Source organism: Lampetra fluviatilis, chromosome 80, assembly GCF_964198595.1.
Source record: "Lampetra fluviatilis chromosome 80, kcLamFluv1.1, whole genome shotgun sequence".
Classification (NCBI taxonomy): Eukaryota; Metazoa; Chordata; class Hyperoartia; order Petromyzontiformes; family Petromyzontidae; genus Lampetra; species Lampetra fluviatilis.
The window spans coordinates 871,157-896,555 of NC_136354.1; the positions used below are offsets into that span (position 1 = coordinate 871,157).

Below are 25,399 nucleotides of genomic sequence, written 5' to 3' on the forward strand. Positions count from 1 at the left end.
TGTTAATTCTTACATTAACAATCTGCATATCTAGCAACATAGCTTAGCTAATCTGGCCATTGTCATTAAACCTTAATACGTATGTACATCTCATTGTATAATTGTACGCTTCCGTTTGAATAAAGATCTACATCTCCAAGTCCGTGCTTCCTGTGGATTTGCTAATATTCACCCGGCTATGTCCTCTAAACTGCTGCAAGTTTAGAGGATTAAACAACGACATACAGTCTAAAGAATACAACTGATGTTGTCCAGTTTGATTTGGACTAAGAGGTGCAAATTTATACTGTACTTGCTTTGTTTCATAAATACATAGAAGTACACTCGTGTTAAGCGGGTGTTTCTAGAAAACGAGGTTATGTTATAATTTCCGTTATAAACTTTGAATAATCATCTGAATGGTTTAGTTTGTAAGCGTGGTTTAACATGACATACCGCAAAAAAATCAATCATCACCATTTAGTCTTCAGTGTGTATGTATACTCTTGTGTATGTGTTCAATATTTTGCACGTGTTTTATATTTTGGACGTGTTTTTGTTTTGTTAATTGCATTGAATATGGAGGGTTTACCAGCACCTCGCACCCGTCCAGAGACCTCGTGGGTCTCTGTGGTGGCTACGAGACGTCCCTCCAGGACATTGCTCTTATCCTTCACAGCGTTACCGACCGGGAACGCCGGTGAGGTTGAAGGCCGTTTATACAGAAATGTATTCGTGGCAGGGGAATGCCAAAAAACATGGAGTGGCTGTTCTTCTGAGAAAAAGAACCGTATACGTATTTGTGTGTAAATCAATGCAGGTACAATCGTGCGTTTTCGCAGTGGAACGCAATCCTTGTGTACGTACACTGCTGTGTATGTACACTGCGTTGTATGTCTGTATGTGTGTACACCCCTGTATATGCACACTCGTGTGTGAATGCACACCGCTGTATATATACATTCGTGTTTGGATGCACATTAGTGTGCACATGTCTACTTGTCCGTGTTTTTTCAAGGAAGGAAATGGTAGCAATAATGTACGATCAGTCATCTTTAAAAACAAATCAGGTCTTCATTAATCTGCAACAATATTAACGTTAAAACTCGCATACAAATCTTTATAAATTCGCTTTTCAAACAGTTAAGGAACTAGGAAAATTATTTCACTTTCAGAGGCCTCGTGGGCCGCTGTGGTGGCTACGAGACTTCCCTCCAGGACATTGCTCACATCCACCGCAGCGTTACCGTCCGGCACCGCCGATGAGGTAGCGGATTCTTTTCACGGAACTTTACTCGTGGATGGGGAATGCCAAACAACAGGGGGCTCTTCTGAGAAAAAAACGAATCAAGGGGGCGTGGGAGCGTGGCGTAAGGTGTGAAAAGCTCTAAGCCCCAGGCTACCGTGGACACACCTCCCAATCAACGGGAGGCGAGGAGTGGTGGTTGCTCATGCATCCACCGAAGATGCGTATAAGTCGAGTTAAAGTCCTTCTATGACCTACATTATAATCCCACTATACTCGGATGTATGCATATGTATATATATATTTACGAACCTAGGGACGGATATGCGTACTGGGGGTGCGGGATTAGAATTGCACTATAATTATTAGGATCGCATTGTGGTCGCATTATAATTTGCTGAATGTGCAATGTCAATGGATTGGAATAGCTATTTACAGTATTTATTAACAATTAACCGCACAATCCTAATCAAAACTCGTTGAGCATATTTATTTTGTATTTATTGTGCGATTCAAATCCCGCATATAGATACATACACTATGCATTCATTCGAGCACAGTGTGATTCTAATACGGGATATTATGAAAGGCATATGACTAATCGGTCTTGCCTGCATCCCTGACCTGATGTTCACCTTCGGGGTAGGCATGAGCAACCACCACTCCTCGTCTGGGGCATACAGCTTCCCACAGCTCACCGCCACAGTCCCATGCACCTTCATTATGTTGTTCAGAAGAGCCACTCTCCCTGTTGTTTGGCATTCCCCTGCCACGAGTAAAGTTCTGTAAAAACAACCCCCTACCGCATCGGCGGACGGTAAAGCTGTGGTAACTGTGAGCAATGTCCCAGAGGGAAGGCTCATAGCGATCACAGCGGCCCTCGAGGTCTCCGGACTGTTGCGAGGGGCTGGTTACCCCTCCACATTCAATGCACTTACCGTGAAAACACGTGGAAAATGTGTCAACACATTCGTACACACAGCACTGTAATACACAGAGGTCTAAATACACACGAGACTTTCTGCTATTGACTGAAATGCGATCATGGCTGCGTTACAATATAATAAACAACGCTTACAAATGATACCATCCAGATGGGTATCCACGGCAATTGTAACAATTTTAATTTATCAAATATAACAATTCACCTTCGTTGTCTAGACACACCCTGATCAACAAAGGTCCTTAAACATATTCATAAAACCACATCAACACGATATGAAACATGCACCTCTTAGTATAAGTATATCTCGATCAACAATATATTATACTGTATTTCACAGGTAAGGCCAATAACTTGATCACAGTTTACAGGCCATTGGAAATGTGCAAAATCCTACTTAGGCTTAAGCACAATGGCCACATGAGATTAGGTTTGTTAGATATGAGGAGCGTTACGTGCGAGAATAACAATTGAATGCAAGGAAGTTCATGAAGAAAATGTAAATGATTCTAGAGAGATTTCATAAATGGGAAGAATAATCTCAACCAGTGTGCCGTAACAAATGCAAACAAATGGAATTAAATAAATTAAAATAATGTCTTCACTACACTCATTAAACATGGGGCCACTATTTAAAATATCATTAATAATTCCAAGCGTTTGGGGTGGAAACAGAAGGAATTATAATTGAATGCGTTTTTTTTTTCAAAAGTATAACGTAATTCAGGGCATCGTGTGTGTATGTACAAAGCGGTGTGAATGCACATTTGTATGTATCTACACCACTGCGCATGTCCACTCGTGTGTGGGTGTGTGTACATGGGAGTGTATACTCGTGTATTATTGTTATAATTGTGTGTCGTACAAAGAATTGAGGGCAACGTGGTAATGAATGCGCCACCACAACAGGGAACTACAGGGATGCGACTCCCCGCTCGTGGTGCTAAATGAATGAAAACAGCGCCACTGAGCAGACAGAGCCCCGCCCCTACAGCTCGTGAGTGTGACGTCATGAGTGTGACCAGCGGACTGCCACGATGCTGCCAGGTAAGGGTAAACTTGTGTGATGGAGATGCTTCACCTGAAACTCGCCTCCACACGTGTTCGCTATGAACATTGTAGCAATAAGGGACGATCAGTCATCTTTAACATAGCAGGTGTTTATTGTTCTGCAAGTATATTAACGTTAAAACTCGTAGAAACACATGCACACTCGTGTGTGAATGCACACCGCTGTATATACAGTAGCGTTTGGATGCACACTCGTGTGTGTATGTCTACTCGTCCATCTTTTAAGGAAGGATATGGTAGCAATAACGTACAATCAGTCATCTTTAAAAACAGGTCTTTATTAATCTGCAAGAAAACTCACGTTAATACTCGTGTAGACATCTTTATTAACACGCATGCTCAAACAGGAAAGGAACTAGGCAAATTATTTCTCAATTTGGAATTAAACAGTTAAAACAGATTCTTAAAATCAAAAACGTAAACGTCGATTTCCCCTTTGATATCCACTGAAGCTATTCGTCCAGAAGTCCAAGCCATCAAACACAGGAACAACGAACGTGCAATTCACGCACACTCTTAAACCTATTATTTGAAGTGAATTAATTTATTACACAATGATGAAAATTAATGAACATGTTTAAAATATTGAGCAAAGTTGTGATCACTGACTCTCTCCAACTTTAGCTCAACAAGACCACTTAACCACGAGAGTAAAATCAGGAATTGAACCACCTCACAACCACTGCGCATCACACCACATCAACAAGTAATCCGATCGGACGACAAAGCACCACCTTAACGTGACGAAGTCTAGAATAAACCTCAACACTCAAGACACGGAATTCAACACAAACACTACGACAAAATGAATAACAGGAATGGGCAAATCTTAAAAAAGACGGCACACCCAGATCAGTAGCTGTGAGAAGATGACAACACATGGCAACTTCTACCATAAACACCACACATTTAACAGAGCCGATGATCCAACTACGAGACGAAGCAATGTATCTATCGAAGTATAAAATTGTTGTCATCCTGAAATGAGTGAACACTTCTGGAACTTATCAGGAACACTTTTATCTGAACACAATGTAGAGCATTAACAACATCACTCTCGCTTGAAATCCTAGAAATCACTGAAAAAAATATATAAGAGACAGAAATATGACTCTCCAGCCACTCCAATACATAAATCCATATCTCAGGTTGCAACTGCATGGGCTCGAAAGAGGAATTTCGTTTAGGACTCATGACAACATTTTTACTCTTTGCTTGATGATTCCTGTGAAGTGTTGCTGACTGTGAAAATGCTTCCAACACACAGAGCAATCGAATGGTTTTATTAAATTGATTACATTAGCTTGGAGTTGTGCTAGAAATCACTGATATAATCAATTTCACCTTATAAATTGATCTAACAGAGACACAAACGTGCACATTCCAGGACTTTAACAGAAGTACTCAATACTTTGATTATCCAGCCATTCCAGCAGCCATTTCTCATTATCAACCCGCATGGGGTCGAAATAGGAATTGTCGTCAGGACTCATTACATCCGCTACATCAACGCATCTCTCAGGATCCACCTGCATAGGTTCGAAAGATTCATTTTTTTCAGGACTAATTGCAGCACTTTGTATTTCACCTTTTGATTTCACTTCCCTATCATTGCTGATCTTCGCATGCTTGTTTCGGGGTGATGACCGTGTGAAGATCTGACTTCCTTGCAAATGCCTTCCCGCACACAGCGCAATTGAATGGCTTCTCGCCCGTGTGTGTATTCTGGTGACTGTGAAGAGTTGATTTCCGTGAAAATGCCTTCCCACACACAGAGCAATTGAATGGCTTTTCGCCCGTGTGTGTGTTATGGTGAGTGTGAAGATTTTGTTTAATTGAGAATGCCTTCCCACAAACAGAGCACTTGAATGGCTTTTCACCTGTGTGTGTTTTCTGGTGAGTGTGAAGAGTTGATTTCTGTGCAAATGCCTTCCCACACACAGAGCAATTGAACGGCTTCTCGCCCGTGTGTGTGTTCTGGTGAGTGTGAAGAGTTGATTTCTGTGCAAATGCCTTCCCGCACACAGAGCAATTGAACGGCTTCTCACCCGTGTGTGTTTTTTGGTGATTGCGAAGAGTTGATGAATCTGCAAATGCCTTTCCACACACAGAGCAATTGAACGGCTTTTCGCCCGTGTGTGTTTTCTGGTGATTGTGAAGAGTTGATTTCTGTGCAAATGCCTTCCCACACACAGAGCAATTGAACGGCTTCTCGCCCGTGTGTGTGTTCTGGTGAGTGTGAAGAGTTGATTTCTGTGCAAATACCTTCCCGCACACAGAGCAATTGAACGGCTTCTCACCCGTGTGTGTTTTTTGGTGATTGCGAAGAGTTGATGAATCTGCAAATGCCTTTCCACACACAGAGCAATTGAACGGCTTTTCGCCCGTGTGTGTGTTCTGGTGAGTGTGAAGATTTTGTTTCAGTGCAAATGCCTTCCCACAAAGAGAGCAATTGAACCGCTTCTTGCCAGTGTGTGCGTGCCGCTGTGGAGAGTTATTCTGCTCCATGTGACTGATTCTTCAGAGCAGAGTAACAGTCGCGGGTGTTGTTGAGAGTTAAAGGCAACCTCCAAGCTGCGTGGATGTCTGGCTTAAATCGCCAAGAAGCAAACTCTTACCAACGTCTAACTGAGACACAGTAACGTCTCCTAAGTCGGACTACACAAGCGATTACCAGTTTATCCACTAACAAAGACACTTGTGGATGCACGGCGTATCGATGTCTCTGTAACCCGTCTGAAGAGATCGCCACGAACTCTCCCGAAGCGAAATCGCCAACCAGTCGCCAAGCAATCGTGCTCGCCAGGCTGGTCTCGTGGAAGAAGGGTTATCTGCAGAGCGAGGAGTCGAGCGTCTATCCTCAGCAAAATCCCTCTCGAAATGACCTTGAGGTCTGATTTTAAGCCCCTTATAACTTCGCTCTCGCATTCAAATCCTTTGTTTTCGACTTAGCCTATCATGGACTTTGCATTGAATTGTTAATTTTTACATTAACAATCCGCATATCTAGCAACATAATACGTATGTACAACTCACTGCATAATTGTACACTTCCGTTTGAATAAGGATGTGCATCTCCATGCATAATTCCGTGCTTCGTGTTAATTTGCTAATATTCACCCCCCAATGTCCTCGAAACTGCTGCAAGTTTAGAGGATTATAAAGCGACATACAGTCTGAAGTATCAAAATTGGTGATCTCGAGCTTGATTTGGAATGAGATGTGCAAGTTTATACTTTACTGACTTTGTTTTATAAATATATTTAAGGACAATCGTGTTGAGCGGGGTGCTTCTAGAAACGAGTGTTTTATATTAAACATTCTGCCATGAACTTTGAATAATCAACTGAATGGTTTAGCTTGTAAGCGTGGTTTATTATAATGTCCATATTAAAGGTTTTTTGGGTTAGATCGCTTAAATATATAAATGTGTCGTTGAAACCCGCCACCACCCGACACAGCCAACTATTAAGGATTGTCACGTAAACAGAACATGCAAATGTTTCACTAGTACAGCACACCGGTGTGTTGGAGAGCCAAGCCACAACATTTACATTCTGAGTACGACGTTTCGCCTGTAATTAAAACTAGCTTCATCAGTCGACAGCCAGATTTGGGAAGTCTCACTGTTTCGTTCCTTATATAGAAGCATAGATGTGTTGACCACGCAGCTGCGCTCTTGAACAATGTGTGGGGGGGTGGGGGAGCGTGTGATTACTGAGGCAATGTACATTAAGCGTGTGCATTATGCGAGCCCTTTGAACGTGTCTTTCCTGTCTATCGTATTTATTAAAATAGCCCTACCAACGGTAATTTCTACTGAAGTACGCTTTCCTTTGTCGCCATGCATTTATTTAATGTTTTATTTTAAAGAAGCATTTATATACTTCCGCGATCTAACCTAACAACCTCTATTATGGATTATATTGGTCCCGAAATCCTACGTGTTAAACTCGTGTGTATGTGTTTATATTTTGGTCGTGTTTTCTTAAGGTCATTTCATTGAATATGGAGAGGTTACCAGCGCCTCGCACCCGTCCAGAGACCTCGTGGGCCTCTGTGGTGGCTACGAGCCTTCCCTCCAGGACATTGCTCACATCCACCGCAGCGTTAACGTCCGGCACCGCCGATGAGGTAGCGGATTGTTTTTACAGAACTTTACTCGTGGCTGGGGAATGCCAAACAACAGGGGGCTCTTCTTCTGAGAAAAAAACGGATCAAGGGGGCGTGGGAGAGTGGCGTAAGGTGTGGAAAGCTCTCAGCCCCAGGCTACCGTGGGGAGTGGTGGTTGCTCATGCATCCACCGAAGATGAATATCAGTCGAGGGATGAAAGCAAGGCAAATGAGTTAGATTCATTCTATGACCTCCTACATAATAATCCCATGATACTCGTATGTATGGATGTCATATGTTTATATATGCGAACCTAGGGACGGAAATGCGAACTGGGGGTGAGGGATTAGAATTGCACTATAATTATTAGAATCGCATTGTGGCCGCATTAGAATTTGCCGAATGTGCAATCTCAATGAATTTGAATAGCTATTTACAGTATTTAACCACACAATCCAAATCAAAACTCGATGAGCATATTTATTGTTTCAGTTGTAACGTGTTCATTCGTTTATTTGTTAGATCTAGTAATATGTCATTCATCATCATCACGATCAATGGGCTAAGGGTGCATAGGTGTGAACTGCACATTTTGTACTTCTGCATTTAAGTATACCATAAACCACAACATAGGAAACACCACAACAAGATGAGCAGTCGAGTGTGTACGTACACGTATGTGTGTGCATATGTATGTACAATCGTGCGTGTTCGCAGTGGAACGCAACCCTTGTGTGCGTACACTGCTGTGTATGTACACTGCGTTGTATGTCTGTATATACACCCTGTATATGCACACTCGTGTGTATGCACTCCGCTTTTTAAATGCAGCAGTGTTTGGATGCACACTCGCGTGTGCATCTCTACTCGTCCGTGTTTTTTTAATGAAGGATATGGTAGCAATAACGTACGATCAGTCATCTTTAAAAACAAATCAGGACTGTATTGATTTGCAAGAATATTAACAGTAAAACTCGCAACAATTATAAAATATTCTCAAATCAAACACGTAAACATCGATTAATCATCTGATTGGTTCTTTCGGTAAAGTCATGTATAAGGGAAATAATAAAAATAAAACATAATAAAATAATTCTCACAACGTTTCGGCCACAACGCAAGCAGCCGTCCTCAGGTGAAGACTCTTGTGTATTTACACTTCTGTGCATTAACAGTGCTGTGTGTATGTATGCGTATATATATATATCTTTTGCACGTGTTTTCATGGTATGTGCATTGAATATGGAGGGGTTACCAGCCCCTCGCACCTGTACAGAGATCTCGTGGGCCGCTGTGGTGGCTACGAGCCATTCCTCCAGGACATTGCCCACGAGTAAAGTTATGTAAAAACAACACCCTACCTCATCAGCGGTAAAGATCGGTAACGCTGTGGTCAATGTGAGCAATGTCCGAGAGGGAAGGCTCATAGACATCACAGAGGCCCACGAGGTCTCCGGACTGTTGCGAGGGGCTGGTAACCCCTCCACATTCAATGCACTTACCGTGAGAACACGTGGTAAATAAAAACACACACATCACTGTACATACATCAGTGTAAATACACACTGCTATAGACTGATAATGGTTATAATAATAAACAACACTTACAAACTATACCATCCAGATGGGTATCCAGAGCAATTGTAACCATTTTAATTGATCGAATATAACAAATAACCTTCGTTGTTTAGACACACCATCAACAAGAGTCCTTAAAAATATCCATAAAATCAAGTCACCGCGCTATAAAGCATGCACCTCTTAGTATATCTCCATCAGCATTGCAACATTTTATATTTATTTTCACAGATAAAGCCGATAAATTGATCACAGTTTACAGGCCATTGTAAATGTGCAAACTAACAACATGCACATACTTATTCAAGGAGATGCCCATCCCTATTCAAACTGAAGCGGACGATGATTCAGCATATTCCTACTTAGGCTTAAGCACAATGGCCACATGAGCTTAGGTATGTTGCTAGATATGAGGAGCTTTAGTACCGTGAATAGCAATTGAATGCAAATAAGTTAATGAAGAAAATGCAAATGATTCTAGCGAGATTTCATAAATGGGAAGAATAATCCGAACCAGTGTGCCGTAGCAATGGCAAGCAAATGGAAGTATGAACGTGAAAAAGACTTCATGCAAATAAACTAAGCCCATGACTTCAATGTGTACACTCGTGTGTGTATGCGCACTTGTATGCATGTGCACCCGTGTGTGTATGTATGAAGAAGTGTGTGTGCACATTCGTGTATTTTTCTACAGCGCTGTGCATGTCCACTCGTGTGTGGGTCTGTGTACATGGGAGTGTATATGTGTACTCGTGTATGATTTTGCATATTGGAACAAACAAATTATTTTTATATCGTGTCGTACGAAGAATTTTGGGGCAACGTGATAGGAATGCGCCACCACAACAGGGAACTACAGGGATGAGACTCCCCGCTCGTGGTGCTAAATGAATGAAAACAGCGCCACTGAGCAGACAGAGCCCCGCCCCTACAGCTCGTGAGTGTGACGTAGTGAGTGTGACCAGCGGACTGCCACGAAGCTGCCAGGTAAGGGTAAACTTGTGTGATGGAGATGCTTCACCTGAAACTCGCCTCCACACGTGTTCGCTATGAACATTGTAGCAATAAGGAACGATCAGTCATCTTTAACATAGCAGGTCTTTATTGTTCTGCAAGTATATTAACGTTAAAACTCGTAGATACACATGCACACTCGTGTGTGAATGCACACCGCTGTATATACAGTCGCGTTTGGATGCACTCTCGTGTGTGTATGTCTACTCGTCCGTGTTATTTTAAAGGAAAGATATGGTCGCAATAACGTACGATCAGTCATCTTTAAAAACAAATCAGGTCCTTATTAATCTGCAAGAAAACTCACGTTAATACTCGTATCGAAATCTTTATTAATACGCATGCTCAGTTAAAATATATTCTTAAAATCAAACACGTAAACGTCGATTTCCCCTTTGACGTCCTTTTCGCTTGAAGCCATTCGTCCATAGTTTAAAATTGTTGTGAGAAGATGACAACACATGCCACCTTCTACAATAAACAGCACACATTTAACAGCCCCGATGATCCAACGACGAGACGAAGCAATGTATCTATCGAAGTATAAAATTGTTGTCATTCTGAAATCAGTGAACACTTCTGGAACTTAAAAGGAAGACATTCATCTGAACACATTATAGAGCATGCACAACATCACTCTAGCTTGAAGTCCTAGAAATCACCGAAAAAATATATAAGAGACACGAATATGACTCTCCAGCCACTCCACTACATCAAGCCATCTCTCAGGATGCAACTGCATGGGGTCGAAAGAGGAATTTCGTTTAGGACTCATGACAACATTTTTACTCTTTGCTTGATGATGCCTTTGAAGTGTTGCTGACCGTGAAAATGCTTCCAACGCACAGAACAATCAAACGGTTTTGTTGAAATAATTACACTAGCTTGGAGTAGTGCTGGAAATCACTGATATAATCAATTGCACCTAATAAATTGATCCAACAGAGACACAAACGTGCACATTCCAGGACTTTAACAGAAGTACTCATTACTTTGATTATCCAGCCACTCCAGCAGCCATTTCTCATGGGGTCAAAATAGGAATTGTCGTCAGGACTCATTACATCCGCTACATCAACGCATCTCTCAGGATCCACCTGCATAGGTTCGAAAGATTCATTTTTTTCAGGACTAATTGCAGCACTTTGTATTTCACCTTTTGATTTCACTTCCCTATCATTGCTGATCTTCTCATGCTTGTTTCGGGGTGATGACCGTGTGAAGATCTGACTTCCTTGCAAATGCCTTCCCGCACACAGCGCAATTGAATGGCTTCTCGCCCGTGTGTGTTTCTTGGTGACTGTTAAGAGTTGATTTCTGTGAAAATGACTTCCCACACTCAGAGCACTTGAATGGCTTCTCGCCCGTGTGTGTTTTCTGGTGACGGTTAAGAGTTGATTTCCGTGAAAATGACTTCCCACACACAGAGCACTTGAATGGCTTCTCGCCCGTGTGTGTTTTCTGGTGACTGTTAAGAGTTGATTTCCGTGAAAATGACTTCCCACACACAGAGCAATTGAACGGCTTCTCGCCCGTGTGTGTTTTCTGGTGATTGCGACGAGTTGATAAATCTGCAAATGCCTTCCCACACACAGAGCACTTGAACGGCTTCTCGCCCGTGTGTGTTTTATGGTGACTGTTAAGAGTTGATTTCCGTGAAAATGACTTCCCACACACAGAGCAATTGAACGGCTTCTCGCCCGTGTGTGTTTTCTGGTGACGGTTAAGAGTTGATTTCAGTGAAAATGACTTCCCACACGCAGAGAAATTGAATGGCTTCTTAACCGTGTGTGCGTGGCGCTGTGGAGAGTTTATCTGCTCCATGTGACTGATTCTTCAGAGCAGAGGAACAGTCGCGGGTGTTGTTGAGAGTTAAAGGTACCCTTTAAGCTGCGTGGATGTCTGGCTCAAATCGCCAAAAAGCAAACTCTCACTACCGTCTAACCGAGACACAGTAACGTCTCGTAAGTCGGACGACACACGATTACCAGTGTATCCACTAACAAAGTCACTTACTTGTTGATGCACGGCGTATCGATGTCCCTGTAACCCGTCTGAAGAGATCGCCACAAACTCTCCCAGTCGCCACGCAATCGTGCTCGCCAAGGCTGGGTCTAGCAGAAGGGTAATCTGCAGAGCGAGGAGTCGAGCGTCTTTCCTCAGTGAAATTCCTCTCCAAATGGTCTTGAGGTCTGATTTTAAGCTCCTTATAACTCGGCTCTAGCATCCAAATCCTTTGTTCTCGTCTTGGCCTATCATGGACCTTGCATTAATTTTTTTTTTAACAAACTGCATATCAAACAACATAGCTAATCTGGCCATTGTTATTAAACCTTAATATGTATGTGCATCTCACTGCATAATTGTATGCATAATTCAGTGCTTCCTGTGAATTTGCTAATATTCACCCGGCTATGTCCTGTAAACTGCTGCAGGTTTAGAAGATTTAACAACGACATACAGTTCGAAATATAGAAATGAAGATGTCGAGTTTGATTTGGACTAAGAGGTGCAAGTTTATACTGTGATGAACCTGTTTAATAAACATATTTAAGGACACTCGTGTTGAACATGGTGCTTCTAGCAAACAAGTGTGTTATATTATAATTTACGTCATAAACTTTAAATAATCATCTGAATGGTTTAGCTTGTAAGCGTGGTCTTTAATAAAGTAATGCAACAAGAACAATCAACCACCTTTTAGTCTGTAACATACGACCTTCGGTGTGTATATACACCAGTGTGTTTGTGTTCAATATTTTGCACGTGTTTAATATTTTGGACGTGTTTTTACGGTAATTCCATTGAATATTGAGGGGTTACCAGCCTCTCGCACCCGTCCAAATACCTCGTGGGCAGCTGTGGTGGCTACGAGCCTTCCCTCCGGGACATTGCTCACATCCACCACAGCGTTACCGTCTGACACGGTCAATGAAGGAAGGGGGTTGTTTTTGCAAAACTTTACTCGTGGCAGGGGAATGGCAAAAAACAGGGAGTGCCTCCTTCTGATAAACAAAAAACGAATGAAGGGGGCGTGGGAGCGTGGCGTAAGGTGTGGAAAGCTGTAAGTCACAGGTATCATTCGAATTGGGTCAATGACACCAGCACACAAATGGTGGGGTCGTTTGGAATTATGTTGCATTGATGAAATATGAATTTCTCGACGTTGTATTTCATGATCTTTAAATTAAATTTTTGTTTTTAGAATTTACAATCTGCATATCTAGCAACAGAGCTTCGCTAATCTTGCCATTGAGCTTAAGCCTGAATACGTATATTCATCTCACCGCATAATTTGCATTCATTTGCTACTATATTCACCCTGCAATATGCTGCAAAATGCTGCCAGTTCAAATGCGTTACCAGGGAAATGCAGACTGAAGAATTAAAATTGTGATTTGGACTTTGAGGTGCAAGTTTATACCGTGCTGACTTTGCTTTATAAATATATTGAAGTACTTGTGTTGATATGAGCGCTACAGAACAATCAAGGTGATTTGTTTAATTTAATCCACGCAAATTATTACGATTGCTGTCATACACTTTTAATGATAATCGACATGGTATTGCCTGTAAGCGTGTGTGTATTTACACTGCTGTGTAAGTACACTTGACTTTGACTCGTGTGTGTACGTGTTTGTTGTAAGCATTGTAGAGTTAACGGATGCTCAGATAGTTAAAAAAAATCAGATTTTTATTAATCTGCAAAAAAATATTGACGTTAATATTGCTGTGCATGCACACTCGCGCGTGTGTAGAGGTAGTGTAGTGGTTAGCGCACAGCTCAATTCTCGCTCACGTTAAATTCATGCGCACGGCCAACACCAGCGACGATTATCTGAACAGTATATAATTTAATGTTGGGTTTGTCGATGGCAGCATATAGAACGGGGTAGACCCGTGTGATGTAAGGGAAAAAAGTTTAGCTGGAATGTATTACTTACTGTTAGTAGCTCAGCTTATTGGAGAGTATATTTAGTATACTGATGATACTATGTAGTTTATACTTTAGTTTTTTACGTGGTTGTTTAGTTACTGCAGCTACATACTATTAACATTCCTTCCCTTTATTAATGCTACCCCTATCCCCTCCCTTTGATGCTGCTATTCCTGCATAAATGCACGGGCATAATATGACTTTGAAACCCCCCGCCCACCTCCTACGCATTTCACAAGTAGTACTAATCACATATATGCATATGCTAAATTCCTCTTGATTTGCAAATTAATTTGTAAAGGCGCTCTTCCCCTTACAACCCAGCTTAAATATACGCTCCAAGCGTGGTGGTGTTTCATTCAGACGCTGTCTCCCCGACAGACCTGGTCTTCACCTGAGGACGGCTGTGTGCGTTGTGGCCGAAACGTCGTGAGAATTAATTTATTATGTTTTATTTTTATTATTTCCCTTATACGTAACTTTACCGAAAGAACCAAGAAGATTATTAATCGATATTTACGTGTTTGATTTGAGAATATTTTATAACTGTTGCATTCCTGAAAGTGATATAAATTTCCTAGTTTGTTAACCGTTTGACCAAGCGAATTGATAAAAACATTTAATGCGAGTTTTACTGTTAATATTCTTGCAAATCAATACAGACCTGATTTGTTTTTAAACATGACTGATCGTACGTTATTGCTACCATATCCTTCATTAAAAAAACACGGACGAGTAGACATGCACACACGAGTGTGCATCCAAACACTGCTGCATTTAAAAAGCGGAGTGCATACACACACCAGTGTGCATATACAGGGTGTACATACAGACATACAACGCAGTGTACATACACAGCAGTGTATGCACACAAGGATTGCGTTCCACTGCGAACACGCACGATTGTACATACATGTGCAGTTCACACCTATGCACCCTTAGCCCATTGATCGTGATGATGATGAATAACATTACTAGATCTAACAACTGAAACAATAAATATGCTCATCGAGTTTTGATTTGGATTGTGTGGTTAAATACTGTAAATAGCTATTCAAATTCATTGAGATTGCACATTCAGCAAATTCGAATGCGGCCACATTGCGATTCTAATAATTATAGTGCAATTCTAATCCCTCACCCCCAGTTCGCATTTCCGTCCCTAGGTTCGCATATATAAACATATGACATCCATACATATGAGTATCATGGGATTATTAGGTAGGAGGTCATAGAATGAATCTAACTCATTTGCCTTGCTTTCATCCCTCGACTGATATTCATCTTCGGTGGATGCATGAGCAACCACCACTCCCCACGGTAGCCTGGGGCTGAGAGCTTTCCACACCTTACGCCACTCTCCCACGCCCCCTTGATCCGTTTTTTTTCTCAGAAAAAGAGCCCCCTGTTGTTTGGCATTACCCAGCCTCGAGTAAAGTTCGGAAAAAAGAATCCGCTACCGCATCCGCGGTGCCGGACGGTAACGCTTGGATGTGAGCAATGTCCTGGAGGGAAGGCGCGGAGCCACCACAGAGGTCCACGAGGTCTCTGGACGGGTTCGAGGCGCTGGTAACATCTCCATTTTTAATGCAATTATCATTAAAAAAAACATCCAAAATATTAAACACATACACACGAGTTTAACATGTAGGATTTCGGGACCAATAGCATCCATAATAGAGGTTGTTAGGTCAGATCGCTGAAGTATAGAAATGTGTCTTTAAAATAAAACATTACATAAATGCATGCCGACAAAGGGCAGCGTACTTCAATAGAGCTCAGCTGCGTGGTCAACACATGAGACTTCCCAAAGCTGACTGTCGACTGATGAGGCTAGTTTTAATTACAGGCGAAACGTCGTACTCAGATTGTAAATGTTGTGGCTTGGCTCTTCAACAAACCGGTATGCTGTACTAGTGACAAATTTGCATGTTCTGTTTACGTGACAACCCTTACTAGTTGGCTTTGTCGGGTGGTGGCGGGTTTCAACGACACATGTATATATTTAAGCGATCTAACCCAAAACACCTCTAATATGGACATCATAATAAACCACGCTTACATTCAGATGATTATTCAAAGTTCATGGCAGAAATTATAATATAAAACACTCGTTTCTAGAAGCACCCCGATCAACACGATTGTCCTTAAATATATTTATTAAACAAAGTCAGTACAGTATAAACTTGCACATCTTATTCCAAATCAAGCTCGAGATCACCAATTTTGATATTTCAGGCTGCATGTCGCTTTATAATCCTCTAAACTTGCAGCAGTTTAGAGGACATTGGGGGGTCAATATTAGCAAATTAACACGAAGCACGGAATTATGCATGGAGATGCACATCCTTATTCAAACGGAAGTGTACAATTATGCAGTGAGATGTACATACGTATTATGTGGAATGCGTAGGAGGTGGGCGGGGGGTTTCAAAGTCATATTATGCCCGTGCATTATGCAGGATTAGCAGCATCAAAGGGAGGGAGTAGGGTTAGCATTAATAAAGGGAAGGAATGTTAATAGTATGAAGCTGCAGTAACTAAACCACCACGTAAAAAACTAAAATATAAACTACATCAGTATCATCAGTATACTAAATATACTCTCCAATAAGCTGAGCTACTAACAGTAATTCATACGTTACAATTTTACGTCGCAAAAAATAGAATATGCCTCCAGCTACACTTTTTTCTCTTACATTACACGAATCTACCCCGTACTATATACTGCCATAGACAAACCCAACATTAAAATATATACTGTATTACTATACACCACCTTAGACTATACATTATAATATTACACTATGTATTATTCTAACCACCCTACTGTATACCACACTGCTGTATATTCACTATACAATTACGATACTATATATTACCTTATACATTATATTAAACATTACACGTTTATACTATTTATTATCATACAATCTTCTGTGCGATTCGGCAGTTTAAGCGGGTTGTGAGACACTGCAGCAGCCGGCATTTGTCAGCTGTTGTAGCGCCGCGGGGCGTGTGCAGTGAACACGGAGGCTGGCGGGGTTGGGTGCAGGGATCTGCCGCCACCCAAAACTCGGGCGACGCCAAAGTAATAATGAAAATAATAAAATAAATTATATGATGGAAGATGAAAGTAAGAAGAGCGGTGGTGAGTAAAGAAGTGGGTAAGGTACGAGGTGTAGTTACGGTTGATAAATTGTGAGAGCGATCCGGGACTGCAGCCAGCTGCGGCGCTGTCGCCATCCTACTCTCGAATCCATTGAGGAGGCAGATCCAGCAGTGGATTGTGTGAATCTAATAACGACCACAATGTGATACGAGTGATTATAATGCAATTCAAATCCCGCAGCCCGCAGTTCGTATTCATTCGAGCAGTATGGTTCTAATATGGGATATTATGAAAGGCATATGACTAATCAGCCTTGCCTGCATTCCTACACTGATGTTCACCTTCAGTGCAGGCAGGAACAATCACCATTCCACGCGTGGGGCATACAGCTTCCTACAGCTCACCGCCACGATCCCATGCTCCTTCATTATTTTGTTCAGAAGAAGAGCCACTCTTCCTGTTGTTTGGCATTCCGCTGCCCACGAGTAAAGTTATGTAAAAACAACACCCTACCTCATCAGCGGTAAAGATCGGTAACGCTGTGGTCAATGTGTAATGCGGGCGTAAGCGACCTTCCGGAGGTGACGTCACGGGGGGTGGAGTCATGTGACGTAGGGGGAAGGTTCGGGGCTTTAAGCGGGTAAACCGGAAGGGGAAGGCAGTCGGGGTGTGAGCGGAAAAGAGTGAGGCCACGCGGGCAAGTGTGGAGAGGGGGGGCGCCGACGGCCATCGGGAGCCAACCCCGAAGATAAGAGGAAGCTGCGGAGTGTGTGCAGCTGGGGAGGAGACAGCCAGGAGGGCTGCGTGTTAGAGGCAGCGGTGTGGCTGCCAGGAGGAGCTGCGGAGAGAGAGAGAGAGGGGGCTGCTTGTTAGAGGCAGCGGTGTGGCTGCCAGGAGGAGCTGCGGAGAGAGAGAGAGAGAGCAAGAAGCTGTGAGAGCTGCGGAGGGAGAAGAGCAGCAGAGAGTACAGCCAAGGGGGGCTGTGTGAGAGAAACAGCAGCGGAGCTGCTGTTGTGGATCGGGCCGACATTGGAGTCAGCACCGTGGAGAAGCTACAGAGTAAAGACAGCCGTGTGGGTGTACAGCACGAACCGAATAATAAAGGACACTGAGCCAGACATCGTGGTCCAGTCGTTTATTACACTGGTGTCGGAAGTGCAACGGCATGTCGAAACAAGTGAGGAAGAAAGTTAATCCGGCGCCTGCATCGGCTTCTTCGTCCGACGACGACGAACTCCCTCCAACCGCGGATCCTGTTGGGGTGGTGGAGGAGAGCCCGGCTGAGGCGACCACGGGAACGGGAGTGGAGGATGTTGGCGCGGTGGCGGGTCCGTCGACATCATCAGACGCGGATCAACGATGGCAAGCGATGGCGGTACAACTGGAGGCACTTAAGGACGTCCTGGCGCATCTATGCCATCTCGTCGCGCCAGGGACGATGGATGATGCAAGTGGTGCTCCGCGGGCCGCCACGTTGCCTGTCCTGCCGCCGCCATTGCCCACGCGGCAAGAGGCCGCCATTTTGCGCGCTCCGTGGCGCCAAACCGCCATCTTGGCCACGCCGCGGGCCGACGCCATTTTGAATTTGCCATCACAACCACCACCATTGGAAGACGGCGGAAAGAGGAGTCGGAGTCGCCACCTTACAACAGTTAAAGAATTTTCCGTCGGTGGGGACTGGAGCGCGTTCGCCTGCCGCTTCTTGGCGGCGGTACGCACAGCAAGATGGACCGATGCGGAGGCTTTGGAGGTGTTGCCGACTCTCCTGGACGACGAATCTGTCCGATTCTTCCGTTCCATAGCGACCGATAAGAAGGCAACTTTATGTGGTGTTTTTCAAGAAATGGCCGATGCTTATGAGCCACCAGATGATGCGCATCGGCGATTCGCTCAACGACAACGAGCACCAGAGGAGTCGCCCGTGGCGTTCAGGGGTGCGGTGCTGGAGCTGGCCATGGCAGCTTATCCTGAGACGCCACAGGACCTGCTTGAGCCTCTCATATTAGGGAAAATGTTGGAGCTGTCTCGGGATCTAGGGATCCCCATGCCTGTGTGTGGGCATGAGAAGCTAACTTCCCGGATGGCTGCTAAGTGTCTCGATGCGCAATTCAACCTCCGTCGCTGGAAACAAGTGACGGCGTGGACGGGGGGGCCCGTCAAAGAAGGGGAGGCGCTGGGGTGGAACCCTGCGCAGGCCGTCTATGTTCCGGATGACCGGGGCCCTCAACAACTGACGGCCGCCTCCGCTCCATGGACGGGACGCGGCGGCCCGAGACCGCGCGCGGTGCTACCAGAACGGGGCCGTCAGGAGGCGAGGCCTGCGCTTCGGCGCAACGAGGCCGAATGTTTCCGCTGCGGGCGTAGGGGCCACTACGCCAGAGACTGCTGGGCCCGCTTCCCGGCTCCGCCGCAGCAGGAGGCCTCGGCACCGGTCAAGTCGGCTAAAGATCCTCCGAAACAGGCATGTCGGCACGCACCAGACACTCGGCAAGGCTTTCCACCTCACCCACCACCTGTGTTGCGCGATCCTATTGTTGTTGTTAAAGAAAGGCCATCGACGGGGCCTTTTCATTCAGTTACGCAGTGGCGCAAATTGGCACGGAGAGTTGTCGCGGCCGCTACGGGTTCGTCCACTGTACCGGGGTCCATACAAGGTGTGGACGTGCGCATTTTGGTTGACTCGGGGGCGTCTGCGACTATTATATCGGATGTCATTTTCCATCTGTTGGGCATTCCGTCGCGGGCTGTGCGTCCGGTTTATGGGTCGTGCGTCGCTGCGAACGGGGGTAGCATGGGTATCGTGGGTCAGGTGGATGCTAAGATATCTATTGGGGATGTGTCGGCCTCGGGTGTTGTGTTGATATCGAGATCTTTGGCGGTTCCTTGTTTGTTAGGCACCGATTTTTTGGCTAAGATGCCCATTTTGATCAAAATCAATGAGAATTGTATTGAACTGCCGGGGGGCCGTCAAATCTCGTTTCTGCCGTCGCCCTGGGGGCGACCTGCTTCGGCCGTACAAGTGCAGGCGCTGTCCGTCGCATCTGTGGACATCCCACCTGGTACACAGATGCTTATACCCTTGCGGTATCGGAAGCCCCTGCCTGATCGGCTAGGAGCAGTAGGGGTCTTGTTGTCACCGTCCGCCACGATATCAACCGGGTTGGCGTTAGTGGGGGCACAGACCATCGTCCGGCCGGATCAATTACCGTTTTTACAGGTGCTTAATGCGGGGGGAGAAAACGTCCGTGTCCCGGCCGGTACGGTTGTGGCACATGCCACTACGGCGTTTGCGACCCATGATTGTCCACATAGCCGGGGAGTTGTTGCTGGGGTTTCCGAGCCAAGGAGTTCGGATGATCGTTGGGTTGCTCATTTATGTGACGAAAATTCTTCCCTGTCCATGGAGCAACGTGGTGCGCTGCGTAAATTGTTGTTGACATATTCCGATGTGTTCAGCTCCGATGATTTGGATTTGGGCCGCACTTCCTTGCTTTACCATCACATTGAGACGGGCGATGCTGCCCCTATTAGATTAAATTCGCATCGGATGAGTCCTGCGGAGCGAGAACACGTACGGGGGGCAGTGGAAGACATGTTGGCTGCGGACATTATATCGCCATCTAACAGCCCATGGGGCGCTCCAGTCGTTTTGGTTAAGAAGAAGGATGGCAAATTGCGATTTTGTGTTGATTTCCGCAAATTGAATAAGATATCGGTGGCAGATGCGTACCCCCTGCCGCGTATGGATGACTCCCTCGACGCATTGTCGGGGGCTAAGTTCTTTTCCACACTGGACCTCTCTTCGGGATTTTGGCAGCTTCCCCTTGACGAGTCCTCACGGGAGAAAACCGCATTCCGTACGCCGCAGGGGTTATTTCAATTCAACTGTCTCCCGATGGGATTGAATGCGGCCCCTGCTACATTTCAAAGATTGATGGAGCTCGTTTTGACGGGGTTGCAGTGGGAGACATGTCTTATATATTTGGACGATATCATTGTCTTCAGCCGCACATTCGACGAACATTTGACGCGGCTGGAGACAGTGTTCACGAGGATGCGTTCTGCCAAATTGAAATTCAAACCAAAGAAATGTCACCTACTGCAACGGTCCGTCCGCTATTTGGGGCACATCGTGAGCGCTGAGGGAGTGTCCACGGATCCGGAAAAGACGGCGTGCGTCCGGGATTGGCCGACTCCGGCCACCGTGGGGGATGTTCGGCGGTTTTTGGGATTTGCCTCGTATTACCGAAGATTCGTGCCGGGTTTTGCGACGATTGCGAGGCCTTTGCATCTCCTTACGGGTAAAGGACGGAAGTTTGTTTGGGGACAGCCGGAGGAGGCGGCCTTTCGGAGTCTGCGTGATCTATTGGCCACGGCCCCAACATTGGATTATCCCGATTTCGATCACCCATTCATTCTTGATACGGACGCGAGTGACACAGGTATTGGGGCGGTGTTATCACAGTCTAAAGGGGGTGTAGAGCGTGTCGTGGCGTATGGTAGCCGAGTCTTGTCTCCTGCGGAAACCCGCTACTGTGTCACTCGCAGAGAACTATTGGCGGTTGTTTTTTTCCTACGGCAATTTCGACCATACCTCTACGGTCGTTCTTTTATTGTGCGTACGGATCATGCGGCCTTGCAATATGCCCTTAAAATTGACCAGCCATCCGGACAGTTGGCACGTTGGTTGGACACGCTACAGGAATTTTCCTTCCAAATTCAACATCGGAAGGGAGTGCGCCATGCGAACGCTGACGCACTTTCCAGATTACCGCGGCGCGCCCCTTGTAAATGTGAGTCGGGGACGCATAGGTGTTCGCCGATTCCAAACCCCCCTCAGCCGCTCACGTTGGCCGTCGAGAAGTCGGACACTCCGATGGAACCGGGACCGGCTGACGGGGTTTTGAATCTGCCGCGGTCTGTCTGGATCCGGGAACAGATGATGGATGAGTCATTGGTGTCCTTGCGGAAGCGGTCTGCTAAGGACAATGGGAGTCCGAGTACGGCTGTGGGGCCGCAAACCGCTCTCCGAGATGGTCTGCTTATGTGGCGGGAGGGGTTCCAGGAACGTTGGCGCCTGGTGGTACCAACGTCCTTGCGGTTCGAGTTGATTAGAACCCTCCATTGTGACACTCTCTTACATTTAGGGGTGCAGAAGACCTTGTTGACGTTGCAACGTCATTATTTTTGGCACGGCATGGCGACAGATGTCGTAGGGCACGTGCGCGCGTGCCCTGCGTGTGCACAACGTAAGCCGCCGAAACATCCTTACGTGCCGCCTCTCCAGTCGATTCAGGTGTCTCGAGTCAATGAATTGGTGGCGCTGGACATATTGGGACCTTTTCCACCATCGGCGAGGGGTAATAAATATTTGCTGGTAGGGGTTGAGTACCTCTCCCGTTGGCCGATGGCCTGGCCGTTGCCCGATCAGTCGGCCGCGGCCATTACCGACGCCTTTTTGTTTGGGTATATTATGGATAAGGGGGCGCCTGAGAGACTCCTCACGGACCAGGGCAGGAATTTCTCTTCTAAATTATTGGCGGAAGTGTGCGCGGGCCTTGGGACTAAGAAAGTACGGACATCCCCATACCATCCGCAGACGGATGGTATGGTTGAATGGCTGAACAGGACATTGTCTGCCATGCTTTGCCATACCGTGAGTGAACAACAATCAGATTGGGATCTGCACATCCCCGGGGTGCTTTCGGCGTACAGGATGACGCCTCATGCGGCTACGGGATATTCGCCGTTTTACCTTATGTATGGTCGGGAAAACGTGCCGCCGGTGGATGTGCAATTGGGAACTGGGGTGAAGGGACCTCGGAAACCACTTCCTGAATACATTCAGGACACGGTTCGCCGAGTCACGGAGGCGCGGGAGAATGCCCGCGTGGCTACGGCCAAAGCCCAGGCCCGGAACGAGCGATATGCGCGACGGTCTGAGGGGGAGTGCCCTTGGAAGGTTGGGGACCTAGCCTGGCTTCATTGTCCACAGGTACGTCCGGGGACCTCGCCGAAATTGCACAAACCCTGGCATGGTCCCGTACGCCTCATTGCGGTTCCCAACCCACAGACAGCACGCGTCCAGATTGGGTCTCGTCGCTGGGTTGTGCATACGTCGCGCTTGAAACCATATGTTGCTCCCTTACATGATGCGTCATCCCCCAATGTTGCCTTGCCGGGGTCTGTTGCTGCTGACTCTCCCCTGCCTGCGTCCATTGATTTTGCTAGAGCGCCTGTCGTGCCTGTTCCAGACAGGCCGGCCGTGACATTGCGGGGGACGAGGGGCCCTGCTCGGAGGACGCCTGCCAGGTCTGCGGGACCTTCGAGCCCTGCAGCCCTTCCGACCCAGCTGCGGGCACGGTCACAGGACAAGCCCAGGACTAACTCTTTAGAGACACGGGACGGCGGTGGACTTCCAGCTGCGACAGGGGGATTACCCCCTGTCATTCCTCGACTTTCATCGCGTTCCCGTTCTGCGAGTGGGCCGCCGACCGTCCGGGACGGGCCGGCGACCCGCACACGTTCCAAATCGCTTACGTTTCGTTGATTGTTGCTGTCTGTTTATTTTTTTCTTACAGTTGTATTTATTGCATGCTTTTGTACGTTCGTTGATGTTAATTGCGTTGTTGTTGTTCTTGTTGTTACATTATATGCTTAGTGTCCTTTAGGGGGGGAAGCTCGGTTCGCCGCATTACGATTTGCTATTAGTCAGCCGAGGTCGGCTGGGATTTTTCTACGGGGGAGGGTGGTGTAATGCGGGCGTAAGCGACCTTCCGGAGGTGACGTCACGGAGGGTGGAGTCATGTGACGTAGGGGGAAGGTTCGGGGCTTTAAGCGGGTAAACCGGAAGGGGAAGGCAGTCGGGGTGTGAGCGGAAAAGAGTGAGGCCACGCGGGCAAGTGTGGAGAGGGGGGGCGCCGACGGCCATCGGGAGCCAACCCCGAAGATAAGAGGAAGCTGCGGAGTGTGTGCAGCTGGGGAGGAGACAGCCAGGAGGGCTGCGTGTTAGAGGCAGCGGTGTGGCTGCCAGGAGGAGCTGCGGAGAGAGAGAGAGAGGGGGCTGCTTGTTAGAGGCAGCGGTGTGGCTGCCAGGAGGAGCTGCGGAGAGAGAGAGAGAGAGCAAGAAGCTGTGAGAGCTGCGGAGGGAGAAGAGCAGCAGAGAGTACAGCCAAGGGGGGCTGTGTGAGAGAAACAGCAGCGGAGCTGCTGTTGTGGATCGGGCCGACATTGGAGTCAGCACCGTGGAGAAGCTACAGAGTAAAGACAGCCGTGTGGGTGTACAGCACGAACCGAATAATAAAGGACACTGAGCCAGACATCGTGGTCCAGTCGTTTATTACAAATGTGAGCAATGTCCGAGAGGGAAGGCTCATAGACATCACAGAGGCCCACGAGGTCTCCGGACTGTTGCGAGGGGCTGGTAACCCCTCCACATTCAATGCACTTACCGTGAGAACACGTGGTAAATAAAAACACACACATCACTGTACATACACATCAGTGTAAATACACACTGCTATAGACTGATAATGGTTATAATAATAAACAACACTTACAAACTATACCATCCAGATGGATATCCAGAGCAATTGTAACCATTTTAATTGATCGAATAAAACAAATAACCTTCGTTGTTTAGACACACCATCAACAAGAGTCCTTAAAAATATCCATAAAATCAAGTCAACGCGCTATAAAGCATGCACCTCTTAGAATATCTCCATCAGCATTGCAACATTTTATATTTATTTTCACAGATAAAGTCGATAAATTGATCACAGTTTACAGGCCATTGTAAATGTGCAAACTAACAACATGCACATACTTATTCAAGGAGATGCCCATCCCTATTCAAACTGAAGCGAACGATGATTCAGCATATTCCTACTTAGGCTTAAGCACAATGGCCACATGAGCTTAGGTATGTTGCTAGATATGAGGAGCTTTAGTACCGTGAATAGCAATTGAATGCAAATAAGTTAATGAAGAAAATGCAAATGATTTTAGCGAGATTTCATAAATGGGAAGAATAATCCGAACCAGTGTGCCGTAGCAATGGCAAGCAAATGGAAGTATGAACGTGAAAAAGACTTCATGCAAATAAACGAAGCCCATGACTTCAATATGTACACTCGTGTGTGTATGCGCACTTGTATGCATGTGCACCCGTGTGTGTATGTATGAAGCAGTGTGTATGCACATTCGTGAATGTTTCGACAGCGCTGTGTATGTCCACTCGTGTGTGGGTGTGTGGACATGGGGTGTATATGTGTACTCGTGTGTGATTATGTATTGGAACAAACAAATTATTTTAATATTTTGTCGTACAAAGAATTTAGGGGCAATGTGGTAGGAAACAGGGAACTACAGGGATGAGACTCCCCGCTCGTGGTGCTAAATGA

General features: G+C 45.9%; 1 pseudogene; it reads right to left on the reverse strand.

Annotated features, from left to right (window-relative positions):
• LOC144953664 (uncharacterized) overlaps nucleotides 1-25,399 on the reverse strand; it is a 564,993-nt pseudogene that overhangs the window by 344,204 nt on the left and 195,390 nt on the right.